This window comes from Pogona vitticeps, chromosome 4 (genome assembly GCF_051106095.1).
Source record: "Pogona vitticeps strain Pit_001003342236 chromosome 4, PviZW2.1, whole genome shotgun sequence".
In the NCBI taxonomy this organism is placed as follows: domain Eukaryota; kingdom Metazoa; phylum Chordata; class Lepidosauria; order Squamata; family Agamidae; genus Pogona; species Pogona vitticeps.
In genome coordinates this window covers 194,893,190-194,900,559 of record NC_135786.1, presented here as the reverse complement: position 1 = coordinate 194,900,559, position 7,370 = coordinate 194,893,190, and positions in this window count along the sequence as shown.

Below are 7,370 nucleotides of genomic sequence, written 5' to 3'. Positions count from 1 at the left end.
CTGTTTCTCCTCTGAGGGAGAATGGATCTGAAGCTATCTACTACCCTTGCCCTTGCAATTAATTAGCTCTTCTGGGCCCTTCAGTCATTCTACGGAATAAGCTTACTCCCCATCTCTAGAATCTGCCTTCTGCAAAAGAGGATACAAACCTGACAGTCATTCTCTCCTTTTCCATACATGCACACTTTCTAATATATAACATGATGAGGTAATTCTTGTTGTATCTTGTTTTTTAAGTTTTTGCTCCAATAATGTCCTTTAAATATATACAGTATTTGGACTGTATTATTATAAAAGGGATTCTTGCTAAAGTTGCTATTAAGAAAAAGTGAAAACAGAATGAACAGACTAACCACACAAAGCAAGCAAACCAAGCACACCACACAGACATTAAGTAAACTAAACAACCAACATATATTGAAATGAAGCCTAAAAATGGTAAGCCAACACCAGTGTATTGAGAGGATGTGTGCAAAGGAGGGTAAGATAAATGTTGAGAAATGCCTTATAAAACAATGTGCAGGCCAAAATACTGACTTCGCAAACAGAGAACAACAAATATAAAGAGCAAAGAAAGATGAGAACAGATTGAGAAAGGATTAGAACAGGATCGAAGGCTGGGGATGAACAGGATAAAGGAAGCAGAAACACAAGCTACAGTCAACACAAAACTACCAAATGGCAGCTCTGTTTTTCTATCATGAATACTCCTACTGCTGTACTCCCTATGTTTCTGTGAAGATTCTCAGTCATCCAGATGAGATTATCTGGATGTCAAGTCATGGCAACTTGGCTTCTTTCTTGTTAGGTTCAAATATTTCGCTACTCATCCAAGCAGCTTCTTCACTCTGAGGAGAGTTGGTAGGAAATCCCTGATATATCCTAGCATTCAGCTGCAGTCTTCCAATCATTTGTGGCAACTCTCTCTCTCTCTCTTCTCTGGAATCATTTAGCATCATGAAAAAAATTGTTTCTCTTTTTGGCTAAAGAACCTCAAATAAATAATTATCTTACCGGCTAGTCTAATATCACTCAATTCTATGGCTGTCCAGTCAAAGGAAAGTCCCAGTGATTCAAAGGAATTTATTCTGAGGCAAGTGTATTTAGGACTGCAGTCATATCCTGCAAGTCATTCTTGCATTTAAGTGAAAAGTATTTGAGGAAAAGAAATCAATCTGAAAACACCTGACTGCAGGAAGAACCAGAATCTTCTGGGCAAGGAGGGGTGGAAGGTCAGAACTACCTACATGTTTGCACCTTTTGATGTGTAAATCATGGTCCTTGATATGTTAATGTGGCATCTTTGCAGTTGCCAAATCTGTATCTCTAATTAATTAAAACTTAATTGTTCCAGTTTAACTGGCTTTTGGATTATGCTTTCTTCTTTGCCTGCCAAAGTATGAAATATGTTCATTGATTTTATATAGCCAGTGGAGTACCACTGCATAATGCACATGACAACATTACTCAGGCATACAGAATTGTTTTAGCCCCATTTATAAATTGGGTTTTGCAGTCTAAAACAATGCTATCCTTACTCCCACGACACAATTTCAATAAAGTTACTTCAGAGAATGAAGGAACCCCTTCTTTTATCTACAGAACGCTGGAGATCTAAGAATGTCCTGATCTCCCATCACATGTTGAATATGATTACTGGGAGCAGGTTTCACTACTGGTATTGCTCTTCATGCATATCATTCCCTTGATGGCCTACTGTTAAGCTGGCTGGTCTTTAAACAACTGAATTAACTGACACACACAACATAATTGGAGAAAAAGGGGCCAACTTTATTGATCACAGCAGCAGTCGTCCTGGCCAAGCATTGGGTTGGATCCACCTTATTAGGGGACCCAAATGCCTCCCAATGCCATCCACTGTTTCCTTGAGAGACATCTGGGGTGGCAGTTCCCTTGGGGGGCCACGTGGACGTAAGCCACTCAGTGTCTCCCCTGCCTCCTAGGGCGGGGACAGATCTGGCGAGCAGAGGCTCCAAGCCTCAGGTTGCCTTCCTTTTTAACCATGCTGGTGGACGAGACTGGAAACCCTGTTCCTCAGGTCTGCTGACAAGCAGCCCCATGCTCTTTGCCCTGAGCCGGCCCAATCCCTGTAATGGGTGGTGTCGTAGGCTCCTTTGCTGCTCACCATGTCGCGGCAGCCATCTTTTTTCCTGTCAGCTGCCAGCAGGACCCAGCAGTTGGTCCAGCGTCAACACAGGACCGGGTAAGTCCATATTCTGTCCTTCCCATCAATATATCTGGGAGGTAAACTTGCACTGATGTTTCACTTGACTAGAAAAAAATTCATCATGAAAAAATGTAGACATTAAAATGGCACTAATATGGTTTTGCAATGAAAAAATGCTTCAAATATTGATTACATTAAGGAAGTATATGAACATTTGCATTAAGAAAAGTCCATACCAAAATACAAAAAAATTCCTATGGAGGAATAATGATAATTGTGGCAGACAGCCCACACGTGACCCCTGTGTGTTTTGCCTCTCCCACACGTTCACCTTTGGACATGACTTGTTCTTTTCCCTTTTATTCGCTGCCACCAGAGGATATTATCCTTACTATATCAATTATGAGTCTCGCACTCTTGCTGCCAAACAAAACCAGGTTTATTTAAGGATAAATAAGTGAATCACAGAATCATGGGTGTTCTATTATCATTCATTCATTAACCGTGGATTTGGTTACATGTACGATTGCTTGTATTCATTGGCTTTAATCAAGATCTCAGTATATTTTCTGCCTGTCAATGTACTACCAATTCCTTTTAACTCTTTAATATTCTCTACCTAACCAACTGCCCAATATATTATCTAAACACTTCACTATCTTTTCCCTGTCTAAACGCTTCACCATGTTTTTTCCTAACTTGCTCTGTCACACTCTAACTGCTTCTCTGGCACTCCCAGTTTCCTTGACTCTGCCCCTCCTGTCCTGTCATAGGCTCCTGAACTGGAGCTCTAAAAATTCCTATGGAGGAATAATGATAATCATGTATTGTGAAGTCAATTGTGACTTATGGAAACCCCTTTTCAGATGTTAAGAAAACTCAGAAGTGCTTTAAGGTAAAGGTAAAGGTTCCCCTTGACATTTAGTCTAGATGTGTCCAACTCTAGGGGGCAGTGCTCATCCCTGTTTCCAAGCCATAGAGCCAGTGTTTGTCCAAAGACAGTTTCCGTGGTAACGTGGCCAGTGCAACTAGACATGAAACACCGTTACCTTCTGACCAAGGTGGTACCTATTTACCTACTCACATTTGCATGTTTTTGAACTGCTAGGTTGGCAGGTGCTGGGACAAGTGATGGGAGCTCACTCCGTCTCATGGATTTGATCTTACGACTGCAGGTCTTCTGACCTTGCAGCACAGAGGCTTCTGTGGTTTAACCTGCAGCGCCACCAAGTACCTTAAGTGCTTTATCATTCCCTTTTTCTGGGGTTGCCTTAGAGGAATTGGAGGCACAGTGGGAATCAAACTCTGGCTCCAGATATCTAAACCACTGAGTTATTCTATATAAGATGTTGCGTGAAAAATCTGGGTGATTCAGTATAGAATTTGGACAAGATAAGAATGTCTGTGAAATTCCAAGAAATGCAACCAATTTTTGTATCCCTTCCTCTCCCCAGATATCAAATTTGTCTCACAATGTCTCCATGCAAAGGAAGTGCTGCACTGCTGGCTTTATTAAACAAATGATTTGCAAAAGCTAGCAACTAACCACAGTGCATAGAAATGGCAGACAAAAAAAGGCCTGCTAATAAAAGTTTACAAAGAACGAAGAGATGGCATCAGTTGTTTCGAAAGACTAGAGTGGCATATGCTTTGCAAATAAGTCAGCTCTGCATCTGTTCTCCATATGAGCAGAAGGGCAGTATGTGTTGGTTCACACTAGAGAATAACACTTCACTGTAGTAATAACATAATTGCTAGACAGGGCTCATAAAGATCCAAGGAAACAAAACAAATAGAAATGCATCTGTAGTCTGAAATGCTAATACAGTGGTGCCCCACTTGACGACGTTAATCCATTCCGTTAAAATCGCTGTTAAGTGATATCATCGTCAAGCAAAAGAAAAAACCCATTGAAATGCATTGAAAACTGGTTCAATGCATTCCAATGGGTGAAATATCTCATCGTCCAGCGAAGATCCTCCATAGGGGAAGCCATTTTCAATAACTGTCTTCCGGAAATAGGTCCGGAAAACAGCGGTGGCCATTTTGAAACCCCAGCAATCCGCTGTTTTTGATTGTTGGGAAGCGAAAAATCGGTTCCTGAAGCAGGGAACCGATCATCATGAGGCGAATTTTCCCCACTGAAACATTGTTTTGCAATCGCAATAGTGATCACAAAAACCTCATTATTAAGCGATTTCGTCATCTACCGGGGTAATCATCAAGCGGGGCACCACTGTATAAGGGATTATTCCCATGTTGTTAGTTTTAAATATTATTTTCATGTCAAAATTACTTTAGGATTATTAATTAATTAATTTTATGCTGTGAAAAACTATATTGGAAAGAATTGCTGAATAGAGGCCTTTATGGATCCTGTAACATCTGAAGTAAAGCTACAATAGCATTCTTCCCAGGATGTATCTGGAATAGAAATGAATGGACAGGGAGTTGTAGGAACTTGTTGTTTTCTGCCTGTTGCCATTCCTTGATCTGAAGCTTGGAAAAGGGCTTATGAGCCACATGGTTTCCATACAAGGTTTGTAGCCTGAAAACATTCTCAGGACTCAAAGAGGTAAGGAATAAATGTCAGGGATATCCTTCTCTTTGTTCAGCATCTTTAGAAACTAATAGCCTCACATACCTTGCAGGGCAGGAAATACACTCTTGCCCTAAATAATGGGACTAGACCTGGGCTTTTAGTACAGTATTTGTATGTCTGGGGATACAAATATGACCCACAACACCACAGACGCCTCAGGGCCCCAGTTCTGTCTCTCAGAATTGGCTGGCTCACTCCCTGAACTCTGTGTGGTGCTGGGATCCTTTGTTGTCATTCCAATCATGGCAAAAGCCCAGGCAGCTTTCTCTGCCTCCCTGCACAGCCAACCGCTTTGGTGAGGAGGTGGGATCAGTGGTTGGCTGCGCCTCCCCAGGCAGAGAAAGCCAGCTGGGATCCTGCCACAGTTGGCACGGTACTGATGAAGGACCCCAGTGGAGCCCAATGGCTGGATGGTTCTGGGGGAGGGAATTTTAATTGATTGGCCCATTTCCTGTTATTTGGGTCTTATATAAGAGGCACAGTAAAGTTCTTGTTTTCTTTCCTGACTAGGAGGGTTTCCATGACAGTGTCAGATATATGATGGCCAAAATCAATCACGTACGCTCTCTCTCTCTCTCTCTCTCTCTCTCTCTCTCTCTCTGGCACAACCATTTGTTCAACCAAAGAGATGAGAATGGAAATATTAGCACCTTGGGAAGAAATGAATTCTTAAATGGTTTGGGTGAAATGTCTTTCAAGATAAATTGGTCAGGCAATACTCCTCCTTGTGGGCACTGAGAGGCAGGCATTGGGAGGCCAGTGGGGCGGCCACTGTTGCAAGTTTCAGGGAAGGCTCCCTTGTGAACAGATGGCAAGAAACATAACCTTTTGGTAAGACTGGGCGGGGGTTCCATCTCCCCACCATGCATGGACACCAGATAAACTTTAAGTAAGTGCTTTCTTTATCTATTATTTTAAGCATCCATGGGGGGGGCTTGGAACCAATACCCTATGGATACCACGATCCTACTGTATACTTTAATTTGGATCTGTGCATTGAGCAGGGGGTTGGACTCAATTGCCTTATAGGCCCCTTCCAATTGCATTATTCTCTGTGTCTGTAAGGCACCACTTATTTAAGAAAATGCACTAAACAAGCAGGCTTGCAAAGACTATTCATCTGCAAGCTGCTTTATACAGTACTTGAAAAGATGCATATTTAGCTTTTTGAAGAAATGACTAAAATGTCTGTATTCTAAGAGAGCACAGCTTGCTGCGGCTTCTCGCCCACAAAATATGGCTCGGCATAAGGCTTTAGTGCCCTTCACACAAGTTTGGTGCTGTCATTGTGGAAAAATACCTCCGTGTCTCTGATAATATAGCAAGAGTTCTTTAAAAAGAAAGAGAGAGATTTAGTAGTAATAATAACAGCACTTTCCTTTCACAGCTAAGTGGATTTTTTAAAAAGAAAAAAAGAGTCTAAATAATAATAACAATAGTAAGAAAGAATTTCTTACATAGTTTCTTTCCCTGAGTAAGGAAAGCATATAATCATGAAAGCAATTGTGAGTTTCCTTCAGGACATGGATGCAGCTCCTTAGTCACAAATGCCTTTGTGGAAAAGGTCATGAATACTTTTAAATATATATACATATTCTGGCTCTTTGATTCTGGCTCTTTTCTGTGTTCTCTCTATCATTTGGCACCACTTTTTGGTGTGACTGACTTCTGAATCCCAAAGTTTCTGTAAGCTAAATTTATCAGCTAAAAGAATGGCTTTCTTCTTTTTTTTTACCCTTGGAAAAATGTAGTTGAAAATTCGCGGTTAGAGCCTCTCTATGTAGATCCAAGTATTTGGAAAATATTTCTATGTAATTGTACTCATATAATATATTTGTCATGGTCTCTGGATTAAGCAATAAAGATTTTGTCTAGTTGAAAGATTCTTCACCAGAGCAAAATTACAACAGTGGTATTTATGAATATTTTTTACACAGAAATTGAATAATAGTGATTAGAGATGGGGACAAATGAAAAAGGGTAATTCGTTTTGATCCATTATTTGTCAATGGATCAACGAATATGAATATTCTTTGACGAATTGACGAATCAATCCATTGATTCATTTGCACTTTAAATAACTATAACACTGGCCCCTGATGGCCTAGAGACACCTAATTTACAGGGAAGCTTCCTCAGACGCATTTCTACAACTCCTGAAAGGTTGGTGAACATTGGATCATGGACCCCTGAGTTATATAGTCACAAAGAGGACCCCTCCAGGAAAGCTCTCCCCAGGTACTTAGAGAATCCAGAATCACAGTGGAGCTTCCTATTTCTTTCCCCAACATGCCTGCCAACTTTGGTGAAGATTGGATATTGGACATCCAGGTTATTCACCCACAAATTGGGTCCCCTAAGGAGAGTTTACCACATGGCACAGAAGCCCATTCTGCCTACCGGCCGCCGATCAGCTGATCAGAAGCCAATAAGCAGCCACCACAACAGCCTACCCCCACATCCCTTCCTTTCCCTACCTTAGCCCCCACCCCACTCCCACTGATACCCCCTTACCTTAATAGTTGCTGCCAAGTCTCCATCAGACCTTCACAGCCACGGCATGTAAAAAGGGAGACTGGC